We start from the raw sequence: 24,994 nt of genomic DNA, 5'->3' as shown, positions 1-24,994 counted from the left end.
TGCTAATAGAGCCACAAGGGCAACACCTGAGAGAAACAAGTTGGACTGTAATTTCTACTACATTTATGACTGCAGAGGTAAGGCAGGAGGGCTTTATGCCTTCTAATTCCTCCATCAGTAAAATTGGAATGATAATATCCCCATGCTTACGTAACAAAATACCAGGAAAATAACTAAGATGACTGAGAGTCTTGTGTAAGGTTTATTGATAATAAACACAATCCAAACTTAAGTTCTGATAGACATATCAGAGGATTCCTTTGGATTTTTCTTGCTTAAGATGTTGGGCACATGGGAGCAAATTTTAAGGAAGCATTTTAATGAAGATATTTCTAGTCTGGAAAACAGTGATGGTAAATTTATCATTTTAAGTATTTGCCTCTTTGTCTAGATATTTGAGAGTAAATTTATTTTTTTATTTCACTAGAAAGAAAAGAATAAAAGTTATTTTACAAGGAAATACTGTTAGAAAGTTAGCAGGAGAGTACATTATGGTAAATATGAGCAAGCCTGTTCCAGGGTTGAAACAGATTACTGGGTCATCTTAAGGTAGGCATCATCCAACTGGTGTGTTTTTTGACTTTACAGTTTTAGGATTTGATTTCTATTAGGTCATCCAGGGGATATCAAGTCCTACAAAATTTTGTCTTGCCCTGTGATTTACAAATCTGAGATCTTGGCTTGGAATTCACAGTTCTCCCTAATGTATTTATAGCTTCCTTTAGTTTTCATCTATATGACATATCTTAAGTTCCTACTAGATGCCAGGCACTCAACTAGGAATTGGACATACTAATGAAAAGACATCATCTCTGCCATTTGAGTGAGGATACATAAATACAAACCATTCTTTACAATTAAGTATTTCTTGTTACGGACACATATATAAAATGTAATGGAAGGATAGGGAAAAGAGCTCCTAAATCAATCATTTAGATTATGACTAGTTCCTTTGCCACTAACTGTGGATCCTTGTTTCCCCATTTTCAGTGAGAATATGTAAGAATTTTAACCAATCACATTATACTAAGTTCCAGTTTGCATTGTGTGTGTATACATTTTTTAAACCAGTGCTTCTTAGGATTAAGATTGCATCTATTAAATCTTTTTCATCCATCATTTAGAAAGGGAGCATGAGAGGCTTTGAAAAAGCAAGGCTCTAAGATCTATGCAGAAACCATTCAGTTGGGCTCACAACTGCTGAAGGAGACTTACGATAGCTTTGTGAACCTGATAACTTCAAGTTATTTTTTCCAACTTTTGTCTGTGAAACAGAAGATGTTAATTGGTGATTCATAGTGAAATAACAAACAAAAAACTTTTCTCCTCTTTGCAAGATATTTATTTGAAAAACTTATTTCTGCAGTTCAATAGGGAAAAGAGTCTTTATGCCTCCTAAAAATAAAGTTGAATCTAATTTATGCCTAATGTTAGAATTCTGGTACTTGGAAGAAAAAAAACTCAGTGATTAATTCTACCATAAAATTTTAACAATCCCTGAGGTAATAATTATTTTATTCAGGCATTTATTATATTTAATAAATTTATATTTAGGCAATTATTATATTTAGTTAGATATTTCTGAGATGTTTTTGGTTCTCAGCTGGGCAGGTTTTTTGGAATCTACAAAATATGGAAAGACTTTCACAGCCTAAAAAGAATAGTAATAAAACTTAGATTCATTGAGTGCACAGTAATTGCCAGATGTGGTTCTAATAGTGATGAGCGTTTCTAGTTTTGGAGCTATCATAAGTAATGATGTTGTGAGTATTCTTGTCTCTTGGTGCACATGTGCATGCATTGTATTAGGAATGTAATTTCCAAATCATATGATAAGCATATATTTTTCTTTAGGTAATAATGCCAAACATCATCCAAAGTGATTGTACCAATTTTCCTCCCATTTGCAGTATATGAGAGTTCCAGTTGCTTATCATCCTGACTAACATTTGGTGTTTTCTTGATTCTGATGGGTGTCTAGTGGTATCTTATTTTGGTCTTAATTTGCAGTTCATAGTGACTAATAATGTTGAGCACATTTTCATATGTTTGTTGGCCATTTAGTCATCCTCTTTTGTAAAGTGCCCATTGAAGTTTTTAGTCCATTTTAAAAATTGGGTTATCTGTCTTTTTCTTGCAGTTCTTTTTATTTTATACATGAGTCCTGTATAAGATACCTTTATTGCAAATATCTTTTCCTATGATATGGTATGCATATTCATTCTTAATGGTATCATTTCATGAAAAGAAGTTCTTACTTTTAGTTTGATACTATTTATCAATCTTTTCTTTATGGATATGCTTTTTGTATTCTGTTTAAGAAATATTTGCCTACCCAAGGTGATGAAAAATTACTAATATGTTGGCAGGTTTTTTCAATACTTCGATGTTGTCATTCTATTGTCTTTTAGCTTTCATCAGTTCTATTCAAAGACAGCTGTAAACACTATTATTGCTGATGTATTTTTTCCTTTGCTCCTCTGAGATCTTCTGTTTGTTGTTGTTTTTCAGCAGTTTTATTATTATGTGCTTAGATGTGATTTTATTGGACTTTATCCTGCTTGGTGTTCATGGAGGATCTTGAATCTGTGGCTTGATATCTTTCATCAGTTTTGGAAAATGCTTTCCCATTACTATTCAAATATCACTTATGCCCTATTCTCTCTATCCTCTCCTAGGACTCTAATTTCACCTATGATACATATTTTCATCTTGTCTCATAATTCTCTTACATTTTTTCATCATTTTTTATCTTTTTAATATTTGAAGATTCAGTCTGGATATTTTCTGCTGTCCAGTCTTCCTCTTCACTATTCCTCTTATTAGTGCCTTAATCTGCATTCAACCTATCTGTTTGAGTTCTGAATTTTATACTTTTTATTTATTTATTTCCCACACCATGCGGCATGTGGGATCTTAGTTACCTGACCAGAGATCGAACCCACATCCCCTGCATTGGAAGTGCGGAGTCTTAACCACTGGACCACCAGGGAAGTCCCTGAGTTCTTAATTTTAGTTATTGCCTTTTTCTGTTCTAAAGTTTCTATCTGATTTAAAACAATGATTCTATGTGGGCTTCTATTTTTGACCTTATTAATCATAGTTATTTTATCTGTGTTTGGAACTCTTGTAGATCTACTTATTTTTCCCATTTTTCTCTTAGTCTTTACTTTGGTCTTTGTGTTCAGAATATGTGTGGTAATATTTAATTGAATGTCAGACATTGTGATTTGAAAATTTTAGGAATAATTTGAGACTCTGGATGATGCTTTTGCAGTCTGTTAGACTAGGAAAGACTACATAATGTATTGAGCTAATCAAGACTGGGCTTACTGAGTTTGTGAGAGCTGATTTACTTTCACTTTATTCCTGGTTTATTCTGGTTATTCCTGGAGTGTACCTCTTCAGCAGTTCCAACTCCCAGACTCCGTGAGGTGAATGAAAGATTCTCAGCCTCTAGGCTGTTGCTTACAAATTGCAAAGGCATCAAAAATACCAGGCTCATTTCTCAGCATTTCTATTCAAATCAGGATCTTGGCTCCTTGAGGCTTGGCTGCCTTGCTAGTTTTTGGATACTTTCAGTCTTGATTTTTTTTTTATGTTCTATCCAAATTTTATAGTTGTTCTCATGGGGAGAGTTGGTATAATGTAAACTAGTCTGCTATAATTGGAAGTGGAAGTATCTTGTTTTTATTTGCTCAAGAAGTACTTTTAGTGCCTACTGTATGCCAGCTACTATTATTCTAGGCACTGGTAGATAATGTTTAAATACTATTAAAAGTTACTCTTTTCATGGATCTCATGTTCTAGAGAAGGCAGATAAAAACAAATAAGGTAATTTCAAGTAGTGATAAAGACTATGAAGGAAATAAACAGTGTGATGTATAAGAGAGTAGCTGGTTATAGAGAGAAGGCTGCCTTAAGATAGACTAGTCAAGAAAGTCTCCTCCAAAGAGGTGACATTTGAACTGAGACATGAAAGATGTGAAGGAGACAGCCAAGTGAAAAAGTAGGAAAAACAGAGAAAATAGAAGGTATGAAGGCCCTGAGGTGGAGAGAGAGACAAGTGTGGCTAGGACTTAGTGAGAGAGGGAACCAGTTGTATGGATAAGATTGAGGAGGAGATAGTCCAGGTAACAGGTAGTGAACTATATATAATGGGAGGAGGGGAAATACAAGTAGGAGAACTGAAAATGACTCCTAAGTTTGATTTTAGCCACTAGTTACCATTTATTGAGTTGGAGAAGACCAGAGGAGGACCATATTTGGAGAACGGGTATCAAGAGTTCTGTTTTTGACATGTTAAATTTGAGGTGCCTGTTAGGCATCCAAAGCAGGACATGTAAATTTGGGAGTTACTGGCATAAGGAAGATATTAAAGCAATGCAAATAGATAAACTCCCTTGAAGAAATATTGCAGAGAAAGAAGAGAAGAGAATCTACAGCAGGTCCTGAGGGACAACAATATTTAGAGATTAATCAGAAGAGTAGGAGCAGCTAGAGACACAGGAAGGAAATCAGCGTTACATAAGCTAAAAGTGTTTCAGGAAGAAGGGACTGGTCAGCTCTTACGAATGCACTAAAGATTAAGATACAGACTAAGAAATGTCCATTGATTTTGATGATACAGAAAACATTGGTGACTTTGACAGGAACAGGCATCTTAGAATGGTGGGGGTAGAAGCTAGACTGGAGTATGGTGAAGAGCAAATGGGGACCTCCAGTTCTAGCAAAATGAGGACTGAACACCACTCATTACTCTCTAAACAAGCAGACATGCTAAATTCAAATAACAAATGTAAATGTATAGTGGCCTCACAAAAAAGGAACGGAAATTCCCAGGTACCTCCCAAAAAAGAAGAAACTGAAAACTAGAGTCGTATGCATAGAAGCTGACATCAAGAGGGGGGTGAGCATAAGTGCGGCAAGAAGGGCAGGGTTCATCACACCCAGAAATAGACCCTAAAGCCTAGCTGCTTAGGTTGTAATTCACTCACAGTGATAGGAGGGGTGTTCTTGGCCTTATGCATGGGAGGAAATGGGAGCTGAGATCCAAGCCTAAAACTGGGATGATGCAATTGTCGTACAGATGCTCTATGGTACTTCACCCTAGGTAGAGTCACTCTTTTCTGGTCTCTTTATTTAAATTAGACTTGTAGAGTCAATCTCAGTTCTTAGATCAGGCTGGTTAGGAATCTGGGATGTTGACTGAAAATGATGTGTGTTGAACTTCCTTGTACATAAAGACTGGGTAATCCTAGATCTGATAAAGTAGTAATGTCCCAGTAACTGAACTCTTTCTGGAACTGAGCTAGGCGTTCTCCTGGGAAAGAATTTTAATTTAAATATCTGATGGACCCCCAGTAACTGTTTTTAATTGGAAGCTAATCCCTTAAATCGAGATGGTCAGTTTAGCTCAATAGCAAGTAGTCCATTAGGAGGACCTCTCGGAAGGCAATGAAATGGTTTAAAGCACCTATCTCCTTTGGTTTAGGTCATAGATTATCCATAGATTGCCTCTTGCACCAATAATTCTAATTCTCTATTACAACATGCAAATAAAATTTTTTTAAAAAGGTAAACAGTGAAACTCTCTACTGTCTAAAATATTTTACTGAAAGTCAAGCAAGGCCTGAAAATGAAGCTAAAAGAGGTGGCAAAACTGTACTAGCAGCTAATTCCTAAACAAGGACCCCTTAACATGATCATGGTTTCTTAGAGGTATCCCAAAACTATTCTATTTAACTTTTCTTTTCAAAATGAAAATTGTTTTATTGGATTTCTTTCTGATTCCAAATGTAATCAATGTTCATTGTAAAAAAGTTTAAAGTTCTAAAAACAAAAGACTTTCTCTTCTTAAATTCCCAGTTCTTTCAGACTCAGCTAAAAACTTTATCTTATTTTTACTGAGCAGACTGAGTGATTCAGTTTTTCCTCAATTCCACTCTATAAACATATAATTGGTAGATACTTTTTTTTTTTTTTGGCCCGAGCAAATTTCCTATTACTTGAAATACTTAAACTCAATGTACAGTGATTCCATTAAGCTTTAAGAGTTTCAGATCTTGGTAGTTGGCAAGAATAACCACAGATAGACTAAGTTTGTGAAGGAAAAAGTAAGTCTTTGGGAAAAACAAAACATATTTTATGAATGCTTTTTCATTCTCTCAGGCATTATGGTAAGTGCGACATGATTGGCTTGTGCTACTAATCTCTACTTGCTCAGAGTTGCCACATTAATCCTAAATCTACTCTATTCAAGGACAATTTTTATTATATCACTTTACAATTTAAGAACTTCCAGCGGCTGTCTGTTATTTGTCTAAACAAATCACCCTAGCTTGACATCAGTGGGCCCCATGCCTTGCTAGCTATTTCTCAAAGATTCATTTTCTTCCCATTTATATGTGTTCCAAGCTCATTGCCACCCCTGTGGGTATAGCATCAACTGAACACCCATCCTCTTCTTTCAACAATTAAAATTCTATGCTTGTCTCATGACCCTAGCCAAAACTCACCCACTTTTCACTGACCTCTTATGATTTACATTTTACAGTATATTCTGTCCTCTATACACTAGTATGTATTTACTAGTTGGTTTGATTATAGCTATTCTTTAGTTATTTCATGACTGTCTTATCTCTACAGCTGACTTTCTGTAGGTATTGCATGTGTGATATGAAACATAGAGTCCATGGAATAGATCCTTGCCCAGAAATATAGAGGCCATGGAAAATATAGTTGTTCAGAATGCATCCTCTATCAACATATTCAAGCCAGATATTCTATGACCACAAGTTCATCAGTTTTGGTAACAACCCATCTTCTTTCCAAATCTCAATACCTTAGTAATAGATACTGCCCATCAGAGTTGAGGGATTAAGAGTTGGATAGGAGGACTGCTGTGTGGAACTATGGCCAGATTGAACAGGCCATTATGTGGACAACTGAGAAGTTGGAAAGCAATATAGAATAGTAGAAGGAACACTGGCTTTGGACTTAGGCCTGGGTTCAAATTCAAGTTCTACCATATATTAACAGTTACCTTATCTTATTGTGAGGATTAAATGAGATAGCATGTGGATGGCTATTGTGGGTCCCACTACATAGTAGGTGCTCAATAAATAGTAATTATCATTATTATCTCTAAGTTATAGTAGGTCTGCACTGTAGCAAATGAGGTTAGCTGTTCAGTGAAATATCACAAGCCATAAAATATCCCTTGGTAGATAGCCAGTTTCTTATGTTGAATTAGCTCGAATTCTTTGAGTACCAATTTATACAGCATTTGTTGGTTGATTTGCTTTTAAGGAAGAATGTCTAAAAGATGCTAAACTGCCTCCTTAGCCAAGGACACATCAGGGGTCTGTCTCTCTGTCCCTGTAGACGGCACAAACAGTAAGACATCAAGATAATGGCTCTAGTGCTGGATTGGATGCAGTCCAAAGGCCAAGTTCACATGTATTCATACTGCAGAACAACTCCTAAGATTATAGAATCTTGGCTTTGGAGGGATTTTCTTAGAGGATGTGGAATTTTGCTATTTTTGTTAGAAATATCCATTATAACATTCCAGATAGATCATGTGACTTCTGATTTAAGGGGAAGTTCATTCTTTTGCTGAACAGTCCATTCTGTTGTAAGCTGTAACCAATAGACAGTCCTTTCTTAATCAAATCCAAATATGCCTGCCATGACTTCTTCCTAGTGTTTCTAATAATGTCCAGCAGAGCAATGTAGATTAAGTATAGCCCCTCAGCCATTTGAATACCCATTAGATATCTATTCTAATTCCCCTAGCTTCTCCAGAATAAACATCCTACTGTCTTTATGTAGCTATGCCTATTTTCAAGGTATATTTATCAAATATTTGGCTTTAATTTTAAAATTATGAGCTAATAAACAAATATGTGAAAATCCAGAATTCCAGGGGAAACTGAACTATTTTAATCAAATTTGGACAGATTGGTTTTTTGTTGTTGTTGTTTTTTGTTTGTTATAAAGTTTTATTTATTTTTGGCTGCGTCGGGTCTTAGTTGCAGCATGCAGGATCTTTGTTGAGGCATGCAGGATCTTTCGTTGCAGCACCTGGGCTCTTCGTTTTGGTGCACGGGCTTCTCTCTAGTTGTGGCCTGTGGGTTTGCTCTTCTCTAGTTGTGGTGGCATGCTCCAGGGCACATGGACTCTGTAGTTGTGGCACATGGGTTCCAGAGCACATGGGCTCTGCAGTTTGTGGCACACAGGCTCTAGTTGAGGCATGTGAACTCAGTAGTTGTGGCCCACGGGCTTAGTTGTCCCGTGGCATGTGGAATCTTAGTTCCCTGACCAGGGATCGAACCCACATCCCCTGCATTGTAAGGCGGATTCTTTACCACTGCACCACCACGAGGGAAGTCCCCAACAAATTGTTTTTAATAAACCAGGGTATTGAGACAATAGAAAGTGATTCATATTGAAAGGCACATATGCCCTAAGTAAAAAAACAAAACATGCACTACAGTATGACATTTGAAATAATAAATGTTGGTGCAATGATTACTGCAGTATTTATCAGATTTTTAACAATGTCTTATATCTACACTTTCAAGAGAAGTTGGCCCTATCTTAATGTTAGAATAAAGGTAGGTAAAGAAGACTTACAGAAGCTTGGATTCATGGGTCTAAGCAGTAATGTTTTCTCTGTTTGAAATGGGATGAAACTATAGAAAGCACCAAAACAGAGAAATAACATTTAATTCAACAAGATTTAATGCCTTCCATATGCCAGGTGCTAGAAATAAGTAGCACATAAAATACATAAAGTACATGGTTCCTGTCCTCATGATACTCAGAATCTAGAGGGGAAAACAAATATAGATAACCATAAAAACAACAACAATAAAAAAAATAAGGTGTTCATTTATTTCCAACACATTTCTGCCTCTTTGGGGACTGTTAAATCTACTTTTACAAGAGACATATAGACTCCAAAATGCATTTAAGTTTAGTGTAAAGATCTTCAGACAGATTTTGTATAGGTTACTCTGAAGCTTATTTACTGACAAATGCACATCAGTAAACTTAAAGGCCTAAACTCAGAACGCAGAAAAACCTTAAGGAAAAACAAGACAAGTGGGAAAAAGAAATAGACTTATGGCATGGTTGTCAACCTAAATAGTTGTTAATATAATAAACAATTGGATTATACAATACAAGGTAGGGAAATATCGTTCTGTAATACTCTAATGCTCGGCATTGTTAAACTCTTATTTGGAATGTTCCCTTAATTTGGGTTGCCAGACATATAATTTGGAGAACCAGATTAGGTCTAGAAAAGCCTGGCAAATGTGAGTAAAGGAAATCTTATGAGAAAAAGTTAAATACACTTCCTTCCCTCAAGGAAAGAGAAGGTACAAGGGGGTGATTTGACTGTCTTCCATATGAGGAAGATAATGTTAATCATTTCTCATTTCAGTGACGTAGTGAGTAAGGTTAGAATGGCCTAAAGTACAGCTGTGAACGTTTATTTTGGGCATATGAACTTTCAAACATATCATGATATATATTAAAATATCAAAATAGGAAACTCTCATAGGTGTACGTTTTTACCTGTTTAGCTGGTCGGGTAATCTGATGATTTATTCCTTGATTCTGGGCAAATGTTAAACAAACAGAGGTCTTTCACAACAGTGTGATTAAGGTTTACAGCAAGATTGTGAAGGCTGCTCTGGCATAGAAACAACTGTGGGTAGTACAGAGGGTGCAGGAAAAGGTCCAGGATGACACCATTTTTGTATCTACAGCTAGTTCTTCATCAAGAAACATGTTCATATATCTTGGGCTACAGAAAGTGTTAAAGAATCAATATGCCATTTCTGCTGCTGAATTTTTAAAGCTTTGCATCCTAAAACCCTAGTCTAGGGTGTGACACGAAAATGTGTTTGTCACCTACTCAGAGGAGATATCTGGGTCTCTCAGCATAATCTAGATAAAATCTTAGCATATACAAGATAAGTTCACTGTTTTGGAGAAACCATTTTAGCCTGAACATATAAAAAATAGCACATAAAACCTGGATCAGTGAAAAATATATGTAGGAAATAGCTCTGCTTCCCAGTAAACACTAAAAGTGTTTTGTTTTGTTTTTTTCCTATAGTAGACAGGAGAGAAATATTGAGCTGGATTACCAAATAGTAAAGTTGCAATTAGTAGAATTAAATCAAACCACCCTATATGCTTCCCCTTGAAAAGAAATCCCATTTCCACTCACAACCACCTAAAACTGTCACTAATAGTAGTAGACCACTGTATGAGAAAAAAGGAGGTAGAATTTCAAATTTTGTATGTGGAAAACAAAATTATTAATTTCTTTATCATAACAGAGGCTTATCATTATGAAATTCAAAAGGTTAAAATGAGTTTGCTCATAGATCATACCCAGGTGCTATTCTATCAGGGTTCATACCCCATAATGGTATATCATAATGATATATTTTTTTCTATCTCCTTAGTCGTTTTTCTATTCTTTATAAATTTTTTCTGTGACTTTGATAACTCTCTTACATACATGCATGCTCTTGCCTCTGCGTGAACACTCCCAGATTCTTCCATCAACCTATCCTGTCCTCATCACTTCACTATCAGAAAACAGATGGCATTTGACTGATATGCTAGGAAGAGCCCTAGTGGCAGAGAGGTGAGTCCCAGGGCCCAGATCCCTTCTGACGGAGTCTCATCATTTCACTACTTAGAGTTCTTTTCAAGAGGAGGTTCCCTCCACCTGGCTGGCATGCCCTCCATGCTTCTCCCAGAGGTGTATGCTTTGACTGGTCCTCCTGAAGCAGAAATGGAAGTTTGAGGTTCTCAGTGTTTAAATAGAAAAACCAGTGGAGGGGGTCAGCTACCTCCCTCTCTCTGACCTGTCTGGAGTGGAAGTGGAAGTTTTAGGGCGCTGGGAGTGGAAATGGGATTTCTTTAGGAGGGAAAGTGTATGGGGCGGGGGGCGCCTGGATTTAATCCTATTAATTGCAGGTTTACTATTGGCATGCAGTCCTCAATCCAGCTCAGTATACCTCGTCCCTGTCAATAGTATGGGCTGTGGTGTCAGATCACTTGTGTTCAAATTCTAGTATTTTCTCATCACTGGTTTTATGATTTTTATTTTCCACGCTCTTCTGGTAAAAAGAAAATACATTAAACACTGCTATCGCGCAGGCACCCTCACCTTAACCACGTTCGAATTAGGCCCTCTTCAGGGTCCTTCCCGCTCTCTCTCACTTTACTCTCCAGCTTTTTAAAAGGTGTATTCCGCACACTTTCAAAACCCTACAGTCGGTCTCTGCCACCATCGGTTTGAGGAGCTCTGTGTACCCACCTCCTCCGCTCTTGCTGCAGCCAGGGTGAGAGGATAATAGGAGGGCAGAAACGATAGGGCCCTGACTCCCAGCTCCTGGCTGGGTGCCTGAGACAAAGCCAGCATTTTTGGGCTCCGGCAGCAGAGGGCGCCACGTTTCCCCGAGGCATCTTTCCTCGAGGCTTAACAGGCGGTACCATCTTGACCGGAAGTACGGCCTAGAGTCCTGAGGAGAGGCCAAGGACCCGGTCACCTTTTGATGTCCTAAGGCTGGAAGCAGGCCGTCTCTCGGAGGAGCTTGGAGAAGCATATTCTGTGGCCAAGTTCATCCGAAGTGCCTGGTAAACCCACCCGGCCGCCCAGGAGCCCCAGCGAAGCCTTGCCTTTCGCGGCGCAGCCTTTGAGCACCGCCCCAGACCCGGGGTCCTAGTGAGGTACCGGCCCGGGAAGACCCACAGAGAGAGGAGAGGGCTGCTCCTGGGTTTTTCTCCGTCTTGGCCAGACCCGGGATGGTGGAGGGAGGGCCTGGCCTGAGTCTGGCCGACGCAGGGAACTAATACTTGGTAGAGATGATACAGCCTATCTCTGAACTGTGTGAGACACAGGAATGTACGTGTTCAAAAGGTCTTTCTTTTCTGGTGGACGCCAGAGACTCATTCTTCGCCCTTTACTGCTCTGATAACTGGGAAGTAAAAGTACAAATTTTTAAGTTTCTCTTTTCTCACCTTGAGCACGTCATAGACTGATACTGGTCTCTCAGTGTGGAACCCAGAGGTCTCATGGATCATTGCAGTACTAGGTTGGTAAAAGCTTAAAGTGCGAAGGGAGAGGGAAAGCAGTGATACCTTCAGTGAAGAATTAGGCCTAAAGGTGGAACCTTGCATTTGATCATAATTATTTAGCATGATATGCCTGAAATAGATAGAACTAAATACTTGTTTATCTTAGTATAGTCAACTGGAGTACATTAGAAATTGATAATGATCAGACAAAACAGTTAATATAAGTATATTCACATTCTGTGATTGTCAGAATGTGCCTACTCCAATCCATTAATATTATCATGAAGCAAAATTACATTTCTGAGCTACTGTCTGTACATAAAAGTTGCCTTAGTTAATTTAAGCAGAGTAATAAACAGGAATGTTTGATTCATTTAAAGTCTAAAAATATCTGAACTAGATTTTGTATAATTTATGCTTCTCAATCCCTCTGCAATTCTAAGCATATTCTTTACTATGTTATACCTTTAGAGAGCTAACCCTCATGTTAGTCTACAGACTGTGAGCTGTGGAGGTTCCAGTCTCTCTTTTTCACATTTAGTTTTGCCACTGGACTCTGGGCTTCAGTGTCCTCACTTGTAATGTAGAGGAGTCAGGTGAAGTTAACACCAACGTCTCTTCAAGCGTGAATTTTGCATGACTAATCCATTGTAGAACACAACTAAAATAATGGTTCTTTTGTAGTTCTCTTGGGGCTTTTACTATTGCTAGGAATCATGCTGGAAAGATACAGGCATCACGTGGAATGCGAAAGGAAACACAACTGAATAATGGCCATGTTTTGAGATAGAGACTTCAGTGCCCAAAAAAAAAGTGAGAAAAGGATGTTTTGTTAGTGGTGTTTTAAGGAGAAACATGTTTGGAAAATGTTCTTCAGTATTTCTGGATAGAGAAGTACCAAATGAATGTGTCCTTTTAAAATTACATCAAGCGCTTTTGCTCTGCATACTCAGGGTGCAAGCTAGTTAGGAAGGGCAGAGTCCCTGACCTACGCCTGAACCGCGTGGAGTTTTAGGTCAAAGCGGGTTTGGCTGTTAAGCGTGGACCCGGGCGCCGGAACCCCTAGATGGGAAGGCCTCGGTGAGGCTGCCGCGAGTTCACCTGCAGATGGGCTCCGCGCGAGGGCCGGGAGCACCGGTTCACCCCACGGCAGGCCCCCGCCCAGACACCAGCACCTCCTCTCACCTGGGCAGAGCCCAGGACGGTTAGCAGCCCAGGGAGCTCCGTCAGGGGCCAGGGAAGTGAAGTGACTTGCTCGCTTATGTTTTCTTCGAAATTTGGGGGTCTAATTCCTGCCGGGCTGGGGAATGACCGCAGTCTGGGTAGTGTATTTAGGGTGGCCGTGAGGGCGGTGGCCCGACCCAGCAGCTTCACGGGCCAGCTCCGCCCCTGCCCCGGACCGGCGCTTGCGGACGTGACCGTGGCTGCGCCCGCCGCCCGTTACTCGAGTGCGGCCCGCGGAGGGCGCGCCCTGGAGCCGAGCGCCCTCGGCCGCCACCTGCGGGGCCGGTCGCCCGGGTGCGGGGCGCGAACCCGCCAGGAGCGCGCGGCGGGCGCGGCGGCGGGAGGAGGAGCCCGGAGCGCAACCGAAGGACACCCCGTCCTCCAAATGCTGCCACTTGACTGAGTCGGCCGCTGGTGAGAAGGCGGCGGCGCTGCCCTTGCAGCTGGACCGCACTCCGCTTTGGCCCGGGCCTCAGCTCGCCGCCCGCCCAGACGCCGACCCACCGCGGGGCAGCGCCGGCCCCGGAGCTGCAGGAGCGCCGGATGCCTGCTCGGTCCCCGCCGCCGTCCAGACGCCCGAGGGGCGCGCAGCTGCCCGCCGACGTGTAGAGTAAGTGAACACCTGGGAGGTGGGCGACCTGTGTGTGTCCGTAGGTCTCTGCTCGTCAGTTTTGCCTTTTTTGATTTTCAGTGGCAGAAGCCTGTGAGTTACAGGAGGCTTTGATTAAGCCGGACCTTTCTCGGCCAGCTGCCTCGGCTAGAGCCTCGTGCCTCCGGCTCCTAATTAAAGAACTTGGCCCCCGCTCCTTCCACCTTGTTCTGAGCCCTCAAATTCAAGGTTTGCTTTATGAGTTGGCAGTTTCACCTTCCACCCGATCCTTTCTGCCTGAAGAGTAAAGATTTTCAGGTAGAAGATTTGCCTATGAACACTTAATTTGTATGCCAAGCTGTCAAGCTTGTGCTCTGAATGGCATGTCAGGAGCAAAGTGTGAGCTCCTTTTTGAGCGGTGGGAGCCTGAATCTCGAGGTGAATTATGATGCACATGGGAAATAAAGCAGAGTTGACGGTAAGATCCTTCAGCTGTTAGCGAAGGGATCTGAGAAGCAGAGCAGAACAATCGGAGTTTGTTTCTCTTATGTTTCCCGTCTGCCCCCTCCCCATCCTTTATGGAATTAGGTTAACAAAAATTATAAACTAGTAAAAGTTCTCATCAAAGACCCCATCGTTTTAGGATCTGGTATTTATGGTATTTATCTTAGGGAACATTTTAGTTAAGAATTCAGAGGAATAAGGAGTCTACTTTGATTATGACAAAGTATAAGTCACATCAAGATCAACAGTTGAATATACCTTTGATTTTTGGATGAGGCTGTTTTCAAGTACCTGATATAGGTACCAAATATATAGTTGGGAAATAACATTAACATTTAGGTATTCTGCCTGATGTATTCAGCAGAATGGTCTGTTAAAACAGTAACTTCAGTTTTTAACTTCTTTGTTTTGCCATCAAACAAAAATTACTTACTAGGCCCACAATCTTATAACAACAGGGTACTTTAAAATCACAGACCAACCTGCAATCCATTTTAACATTCCCTCTGTTGCACTCCCAACAGACCAGCCACACTTTGAGGGAGCACTTTCAGTGACAGGGAGCTCACTGCATTGTGAGGTATCCCTCCTTTCTGTTATTGTTAGCAAGGCCTTGGTTACACTGAACTGACAACTGCTTCCTTGGACCTGTTTCTCATTAATCCTACTTTTGCCAATAGCCCTCCAACTCGTGAAATTATATGTAGAATTTTTCAGCAGAGAAGATCTAAAACTTTCATCCATCTGAAAGAGTCTATGACCAAAAAACTGTTAAGAAATGAAAAGTCTAGGTGGTACAGAGTAAGTCTTTCGTCTCCTTTACTTGACAGCCTTTCAGATTCCTGAGCTTTGGCTTCCTCATCTGTAGAATGGGAATAATGATATACTCCATCTACCTGTAGGGTTGTTGTGAGAATCAAATGAGATAATGTTCATAATACTTACATAATTGCCTGGAAGTCAGTAAATGTTAGTTATCTTCACCAAATAATATTCACTTTAATGTTTCCTTCCTTACCTAAGACCTTTCTCTGTGCTAAAGATCCTTAGCCCAAAATTGAATGCATTAATTCAATCTAGTCTGAACAATGCAGAGTGCAATGAATTCCTATCTTCAAACAAAATCATGTAATTTCTTTTTGATGTTCTTACTTTTTTTTTGGTTTAATTAATTTTAACATCTTTATTGGAGTATAATTGCTCTACAGTGTTATGTTAGTTTCTGCTTTATAACAAAGTGAATCAGCTATACGTATACATATATCTCCATATCCCCTCCCTCTTGTGTCTCCCTCCCCCCCCACCCTCCCTATCCCACCCCTCTAAGTGGTCACAAAGCACCGAGCTGATCTCCCTGTGCTACGTGGCTGCTTCCCACTAGCTATCGAAAATCATCTAATTTTTAATCGGCTTTTGTAGTAAATACACCAAAGTTGACTAAAACACTCACCACCACGACCCCACACACACTTTGCTGTCAAGGTAGGCTTTATTCATTCTTTAATTATGCAGTTAAAAATTTCTTGAATATGAACATTTTTTTCTTGTCTTATATTACTTTAAGCCTCTCTCCAGTTTCCAGTTTGTTAGATGTGTTTTAATCTTGATTGTGGCATTCATCATGTTAACTCTGCCTTCTGATTTTGTGTCACCTGCACATGTGGTGAGTTTGTTCACCAGACAGTCGAGTCATTGGTAATACATGGGACAGGTCTTTTTGCCATGGTGGCACATCTAGAAGCCCGTGGCACATAGAAAGTCCTGGACTTTTGGAGCCTGGCTACTGACCTTGAGAAACTTCTTTTCCATATCAATACAATGAGGTTAGGAACATCTGCCGTTCAGGTAATTGTTAGAGTTCAAAGTAATGTACTGAAAGTGCCAAGTACAGTACTGGTTGGGAATCTGTTTGGCCCTCAGTAGATATTGCTGAGACAAATTAATCAGCTGAACTCAGCTAGCACTGTCCTTCAGATTAAACTGTTCTAGCCCATAGGTCAGTCTTCTTCATAAGGACATTATGGGAATAATTTTAATCAAATGCTTTGCTTAAATTTAAGATCTTGAATATTCTCTGGTCTACCACAAAAGTAAATGATGTTAGTTTAAAAATTACTGATTCTTAATAAACTCCTAGTTCCTTGAAATCCCCAGTATTTTTCCCCCTAAATATTCTCCGTTTTCTGATTAAATCTTGAATTTTGCCAGATTGGTATCAAATTAACTGGTTTGTAATGCCTAGGAATTCTATTTTTTTCCTTCAGTTTTGAATTTTTAAAAAATTAGTGGGGAAAAGTGTATTTGAGTCTCTAGCCTCTTGAGACTTCCCTCCTTCTCCATGTTTTTCTGAGGCTGTCAGAATATTTCTGTGCTTACATCTGCCAATTCTCCCTGGAATATAATTCACCAGATTTTGAAGACGTGAATTCTTTTAAAGTGACTTCTTCTGCTTGTACCTTGGTTCTCTCTTAAAGAGGTTTCTTCTGTCCTTTCCAGCTTAAAGATCATTTGCTTTTAAGAAAGCAAAACAGTTGCTGAGCAGTTCTGTTTTCTTTCTCTAATTAATATACCATCTGCCTTGGATTTGGAATTTTTTTTTTTTTAACTGGAGCCTGTTTTCCATAGTAAGAGTGATACGAATAGAATGGCATTCTAATGTTGAAAGTTTGGGGAGTAATAAATAACTAGTCAGTATCTGATATAGGAAGAGTCTGTACTTTAAGAATTAATTTATTCCTTATAAATTAAGAGTTGTGAAATAAAGGATGTTTCACAAGGGGCTGAAGATAACATAAATTAGTGAAGCTGTATGGGTGCCAGACACAAGAGAGTGTACAGAGTCCTGTGAACTGGAGAGTGAATGCCCAGCTTAGAGCTATTCTAATTCAGAGCAGTTGGAACATTACACTGGCTAAACGAAACACTGGCCCTAGTATTACTGGGACTTTGTGGCTTTTGCTTGTTGTAAGTGCCCTGAAAGAGGTAGAACTACGTGTAGTTCACTGTTTTATCCCCAGCATCTAACACACTTTGAAGCACATGGATATTTGATAAATAGCCGGACTTTAATTAGCATTCATTAAGTGCCTCTATGTGGAGAACTGTTCTGTGCAAAATAGCAAAAGGAGAAATGGCTACTGCCCTTGAGGAATCTTTAATCTCATTTGGGGAGGCAGCATTTATAAATTAAATAGGCTGGACAGGAGTTCAAGAAGAATTCTGGATAAAGGTTTGAGGAATTCCAGGAAGTCTGCCTGAAGGAGACGGGGATTCCCCTAGCCTTGAAAATGGCACAGATTTGGTTTACGCAGGGAAGAGGGGAAAGGGTGCTGGGTGGAGATATGGGGCAGGTGGTATTTTTCAACCTAAGGGAAGGCCAGAAGGAGAAAATGAGCATGGGTGTGTGCGGTAAGGATAATAGCTTGAGGGGGGAGGAAGTTTCCTTGGATTAGTGAGAAATTATATCCAATAGGTAGAAAGGCTTTTTAAAAATAATATTGGGGGGCGGTTTCTTATTTACTTTTTTTTATTTTTTAATTTTTTAAAATTTTTATTGGCGTATAGTTGCTTTACAATGTGTTAGTTTCTACTGTACAGCAAAGTGAATCAGCAGTGTGTATACATATATCTCTCTTTTTTGTTTAAATTAAATGTACCTCTGCCCCACCTTACCTCCACTCCCCACCCTGAAATATTATACCATCAGCTACAGAGAGTAGGAACTCTATAATGACTCCTTAGGAGTGTGGTATATGTATCATGAAAAAATTACCAAAATTTAAATAGCAAAACTTTCAAAATTCTTGGTCCTTTGACCCAGAGTCCAAGTGGGTTTGGATACCATGTTTTTCCATGTCTCCATTATAAGAATAATGGTTCTTTTAAGCATTCAGAATTACGTGTACTACTGCCTGGAATTTAATTTGGTGCATAGCACTTAACACTTTTAATATTTATGCCTCCTACTTGTTCTAAAATATTTGAGGTGGTTCCACTACATAACGTAAAGATTAACTAATCTTGAATATGTAGGGAAGGAAAAAAATCATCTTCCTCTCCTCTCTTAGGGTCATTGGCTGGGCCTGAAGATCAAACTGATAATAGATTAACAGGAGAAAAAAATTAATTACCTATGTATGCATGGGAGTTCACAAAGAAACGTGATTCAAGGAAATGGTTAGAATTGCGGACTTCTGTATCATCTTAACAAAGGGTGATACAGTGTGGAAAGGGGCTAGACTGAGGAAAGGTTGTTGGGCTTCTGGCATGACAGTGAGTTCTGAGAGGGTGGCTAGGAAATGTATGATAAATAAGGGTTGTTTGTTTTGCAGATAAGAATTGTCTCCAGAGTGGTTCTCTTCTTGGTATAGGAGACGGAGACAACATTAACAAAGGGAAATTTATGCCCTGCTTTTGGACAAAAAAGGTGGAGGGCAGAGAGCTAATTGCCTTTGGCTCAAAACAAGCCTTATGCATTGTCGTGACAAACTGTGATCCCTCTCAAATTCCTTAATGACGATTGAGATAAATAAAATTTAGTGGCTCAGAAAAATGTCAGTTAAGATTGTTTGTCAATTAAAATGAGCAAGATTTAGGTATTTCGGACCAACCTTGAATTAGAAACTACTTATTAAAGTTCGGGCTTCGAGTGAGGCAAAGTGTCTACCCTCCGTGAATTCACAGGCTTGTGAGAGAGACTGACAGATACATCATCCATTCCAGTGGAATGGGATATGCATTCATACTGAAATGTAATTCCACAAGGATCTACATTTTTTAGGATTGTTTTGGAGTATATGGTTTCCACCTTTAAGGAAGTTTTGAGATTGGGGTATCTGATGTGTTTCTTGTGGGTGGACTTTTGTGGAGGGGACTGGAAGAACTGTTCAGAACCAGGGAGTGTGAATTACCCAAAATAATCTACTCAAATGTCATCTTTTCCTTCCTTTTCACAGCGTTTTCGTCCTTCCTCTTACCTCATTATCAGTTTAGTAATAATAGTAGCAGAATAGCTGCTGAATTTCTATGGTGCTTTATGTTTTTCCTTTATCACTATTCAGAGGAATTTGGGGCAGGCATTATTACCCTCAGTTTAGAGATGAGGAAGCAGAGTCTCAAAGAAGCAAAGAAAAACTCCTGTGGTCACATAGCCAATTAAATTCCTCTACCCTTTTTTAGACAAAAGTTATGTGAAGAACTCTGGGTAGAATCTGTTGGTTTTTCTGAGCTCAAAATGACACAAGTTTGCTGTACATGATAAATTTCTCTCCTTGAGCCCAGTGAAGTTCAAAGAAAACTCTATGAGAAAAAGATTTTATGCGTTGATTTTGAGTATGAAGTCATTTTGTTTAGTGGAGCCTTTTAAGTTTGGTATTTTGTAATAACAAGGTGTCATTTTTTAAAAGAACCTTGTCAGGATCTTGGATGAATGACCTGTCTGCACTCAGAGAAATGAGAAATGGCTTGACAAAAAATAATTTTGCTTACCAAATCCTAAAATCTGAAAAAACTTTTCCCTTCTTCCCGTACATATAGCTTTAATAAAAAGCATACTTTATACTGTATATAGAAAAACACGGCCCCCAAAGTTGATATGGGCTAGCATGTAAGGTTCAAGCATGTTTAGGTAGATCACAGATGATAAATATTGAGTTTATGGGAGATACAGGAGTTGCTCAGCTTTTTAATATTCTAATTTATTTGTAAACACTGACCTTCAGGAACCAGTGCTATGGAGCACATCTATCATATCCCTTCACTAACTTGTTCTTGCTTCTGAATGCTGCATTAATTTAACTCTCATCTGACTCAGCGTGAAGCCTTCTTCTTTAAAAAAAAAAAGAATTAGATATACTATAATTTTATTGACTTTTTACTTGCTAATTGAGTGCTATCGCCTAGATCTTGTTATGGGTCCAGTGCTATTCTGTCTCTTTGCAAAATGGTTGAGTCTCTTATTAGCATTAAATCTTGGTTTGAAGCAGTAAAATGTATTATATCAAGTTATTAGTTTGACTTTTTTGTAAAAGATATTTCTGGTGATAAAAAATAATATATGCATTTGAAAAAATTGGGAAACAGAGAAGAGCATAAAGAAAATTTAAATTACCTATAATCCCACCATCCAAAGAGAAACACTGTTGATGTCTTCCTGTTTTCTATTCTTTTTCAACCATATATATTTTAAAAATTGGAATCATACATGTATATTATAGTCTTATGCTTTTAAAAATTAACTATAAATTCTGAAGACTTGGAAGAATCTAATCTTTGTAAACTTTTCTACTATATTTTAGGAGGCAGATTGTAATATCGTCAATGTTTGGTGTCATTTCTTTAGCTAATGATAATTACACTTAAAATTATATGATATTACAAGGCAGGCTTATAACAGTCTTGAAAATATTTTCAATGAATGGAAATGTTGTAGGAAATTATTAGTTCGAATAACAAATAGTACACAGTCTGTTTTTAAACAATATTTTTGTTATTAACAGGCTGAGTTTTTAAATTGTTTTGCTATGGATAAATAAACCATTTGACCAGTAATTTTAAAAGTTAACATGTGAACATTTCCTGTTACTAAATATTTTTTAAAGTTATTATTTATTTTTGTATCATGAACTACCCTAAAACTTAATTACTGGGTTTCCCTGGTGGCGCAGTTGTTGAGAGTCCGCCTGCCGATGCAGGGGACACGGCTTCGTGCCCGCCGGGAGGATCCCACATGCCGCGGAGCGACTGGGCCCGTGAGCCATGGCCGCTGAGCCTGCGCGTCCGGAGCCTGTGCTCCGCAACGGGAGAGGCCACAACAGTGAGAGGCCCGCGTATCGCAAAAAAAAAAAAAAAAATTTAATTACTTAAAATAACATAAAATTATTTCACAGTTCCTGTGGATCAGGAATCTGCGTACAGCTTAACTGAGTACCTCTGCTTCAAAGTCTTTCACAATCATTTTGTCAGTTGGGGCTATAGTCTTTATCTGAAGGCTTAACTGAGGGACAATCCCTTCCTTGCACACTGCCGTAAAGAGATTTCCTTCAATTTCTTGCTTTATGGGCCTCTCTGTAGGGCTGCTCACAACACAGCAGTTGGCTTCCATTACAGTGAGAGAATGAATGCAAGACAGAAGTCATGGTTTCTTTGAAACCCAGTCTTGGAAGTGACATCCCATGGCATTTGCTGTATTCTTGGTAGAAGTGAGTCATTAGTCCTGTATTTAAGGGGAGGGGATTAAACAAGGCATGGGAATTCCAGCAGGCAGGGATTGTTGAAGGCCATTTTAGAGACTATCTGCTGTAGTTATTAATAGTTCCATAATATTCCAGGATATAGACATATGATTACAAACCTCTTATTGTTGGACATTTAGGTTATTTTCAACTTTTCTTATTATAAAAGGGCTTTCATGAAAATTTTTATGTTATAAATATTTGTCTACAACTCTGATCGTTTCTTTAGGATAGATTTCTCAAAGTGCGATATTTGGGTTAGGGCTTTTAACATGAATTGTTATGCTACTGTTGAACCAGTTTGCACTACTAACATCTGTATTTGAGTGTCCATTGCACCACGTCCACTTTAAGACAATTTTTTTGAAGAATGGGTTTGTAAAATAAATTGTTCCATAATTAGGCAGTTTACTTGAATTAGCACATGTCATGAAATGTGAAAGGAAGGCACTGTGATACAGCAGCAAGATCCCTGAAACTAGAATCAAAAGATACGGATTTTAGAACAGGCAGTGCACTTGGTCTCTCATACAATGTCATCAAGGTCACATGCTTCCCCAGGCAGGATATTTAACCTGTTTACATATAGAGTTATACATCAATGTATTTTGTAAAATAAGGAAAAATAATTCCTTTCTGTTGTATAAATTAATAATAAGACACCAGGGAAACAGGAAAAGGGAAAATGCAAATGAGATATGCTCAACAGAAACAGAGGCAGATGGATAATTTACTCTGAAAAGCCCCAGACACTTGGGTATCATTTGTAACTTAGGGCTGTACACACTGTGTTGCTCTCTTTCTAAGAGGACTGGAATTTTATTTAAAATATCTAGACTTAAATTATTTAAATCAATTAACATTTACTGAGGCCCTTCATTATGCTAGGCATATAGAAGTGAGATACAAAGATAAACAATTACTTATTACCTATCTTCTTTCAGAAAGAGTTTAAGTGGTATGGCCATATTCCTGCCTTTGAGAGTCTAGGCACAGACTTGTAAACAAGCAGAATGAGAAGAGTACAGTGATGGAGATAAATATGTTATGGAAACCCAAGAGAGGGACAGAGTAATATTAGGTAGTGGGAATGCCTTTACACAGAAGTGTACTTGAGATAGACACTTAAGAGTGGGTCAGTTTTTAAAGAGAAGATATCTGTGTGAATAAGGAGGGAAAAAATAAGAAAGCCCTTTTGAAAGAAAAAGCATTTTACAAATGTGATATAGGAGTTTATGGAGTAAGTAATTGGCTTAGTATATAAGGATGAGTGGATCATGATTTTCAAATTATAATGAATTGAGGACTGAGCATTCATTTTTATGTTTTATTAGTTTCATGTTCTGATTTGGGCTCAGATAACCTAGTTTCAGCTACAGGATCTAAAGAATAGTCCAGTTGTAACAAACTAAAAGCAACATTCTGACACCGTTACCCTGTTCCCTCCACCCATCACTTCCATTTAACAACAGTTGCCTAAGGAACTGCCTTCAGAATTTTACAGAGCTTAATTCATGTGTCATGAGTACAGTTGTGTCATTTAGTTAGGACATGACGTGACTGAGAAATTAGTACAGAATATAATGTTTAAATGTTTTACAGTCTCAGTGGTGATCTAGATCAGGTCTTCTACAACTAGTTCGTCAGAAGCTACTTTTCATTTCCTGCAAGTATTTAGATTACAGGGCTGGAGGAATTACTGCAGACTGAATTCAATATCTGTAGTCATAAATAGGAGTGGTCAGGTGAAGCCAGACTTGTACCCAGAGTTAAGCCTGTTTGTTTCCCTTCTCTACCTGGAGGACCTGGTAACTGAGATGAAGCACTGACCCCTGACTTAGATCTGGCGCCCAATTCTAACTCTTTAATTCCCAAATGACCGTCAGCATTCTTAGGTTATAATTCTCTTTCCTTAATTATAATCCTAAAACATAATAACTAAAGCACTTAAAATAATAATTTGATGTTAGTAGGTTTAGGGGACAATCTAAGAGAGAGAAGGAAAGGAAATAATACTTACTGAACACTTGAACACCTTCCATGTTCCAAGGCGGTTCTAGATGCTTCACGTGTAGAAGCTCACAGTTTTTATGATGAACGTCTGAGGTAGATTCCCAGTTTACGGATGAAGTCATACCACACAGCTCTGCTCAGGTTTATTAGAATCTCTTAGATCGTCCTTTCATTTATCAGTGTTATTTTCTCTGCCTCTCCATTGAGAAAATTTGGCCCCAAATGTGACTTCATGAAGAGCCTCCTGTGACTGCCCTGGTGTTGAGCAGCTGCACACAGCATGTGTTCTGTGTGCCTGAGGACGAAAGCAGCTCCTAAGTTTCCAAAGACTGTACAGTAGTGCCCCTGAGGTGACCTTCAGATGGACCAAAATCACATTTGCTGTATTTTCTAGCTTTTACTTTTTTGTGAGTATTAAATTTGAGTTCATTTCTATTTGCCAGTTTAACTGGTGTCATTTGATCCTGTTATGAATTTATAGTCTAGGTCAGTGACTGTCAGTATTACCATTACAAAGTCCTCTGTTTACTGTCCAATTTTCATGGACCCCTACAAGAAGGAAAATATACTCTTAGTATCCAATATTAGAGAACAAATAACGACAAAGCTTCTGTTAGGAACTTCGTTATTTTTATTTTTAAAAATTTTTTTTTATTATTTTTTTTTGCGGTACGCGGGCCTCACACTGTTGTGGCCTCTCCCGTTGCAGAGCACAGGCTCCGGACGCGCAGGCTCAGTGGCCATGGCTCACGGGCCCAGCTGCTCCGCGGCATGTGGGATCTTCCCGAACCGGGGCACGAACCGTGTCCCCTGCATCAGCAGGGGACATTTGAAAGACAGTATATTTGAAAGACAGTATATTCATTATGCTTTTAAAGACTATAATGTGGTTTTTATCGATATTATATAGATATTTGCATTAATTCAGGGCTAGGGCCCATTTTAAGGTATAACTTGAGATATAAAATGTCTTAAAACCTGTTTAAAGGCTTAGAAGATTATCTGAAGTAGAACAACAGTAATAAGCATTTCTGTTAATCTAATATTTAAGAAAGACTTTCAGGGATTTAGCAGGCTGTTCATTTCCAGAGCAGATTTTGGAAGTTACTTTTTTTTGCTAGAACTGTATGGTCTGGCCCCCACTCATATTCAAGATTTGGCTTTTTTTGTGGCACCTTCCCTGGCATATTCCCAGGGAGCTTACAAACCAGGCTCAATCTGATGACACTGTATGCAGGACGGTGGTCCACAGCTCCAAGATGAACTATGGACTGCAGTAAACTGCATCTTCTGTTTGAAAGAGCTAATAGAAGACCCT

General features: G+C 38.9%; 1 protein-coding gene across 2 annotated transcripts in view; it reads left to right on the top strand.

Annotated features, from left to right (window-relative positions):
* Positions 1-24,994, top strand: part of C6H2orf88 (chromosome 6 C2orf88 homolog) — an 87,979-nt gene that overhangs the window by 45,146 nt on the left and 17,839 nt on the right. The window contains exon 1 of one of the 2 annotated variants that reach the window (XM_060151387.1): positions 13,753-13,948. The exons of the other annotated variant lie outside the window; for it this stretch is intronic. The gene's annotated coding sequence lies outside the window, so the exon portion shown is untranslated. Of the gene's footprint in view, positions 1-13,752; positions 13,949-24,994 lie in introns of those variants that run through there. 2 annotated transcript variants of the gene reach the window in all.

Source organism: Lagenorhynchus albirostris, chromosome 6, assembly GCF_949774975.1.
Source record: "Lagenorhynchus albirostris chromosome 6, mLagAlb1.1, whole genome shotgun sequence".
Classification (NCBI taxonomy): Eukaryota; Metazoa; Chordata; class Mammalia; order Artiodactyla; family Delphinidae; genus Lagenorhynchus; species Lagenorhynchus albirostris.
This window is presented reverse-complemented; position numbering and strand designations above follow the sequence as displayed.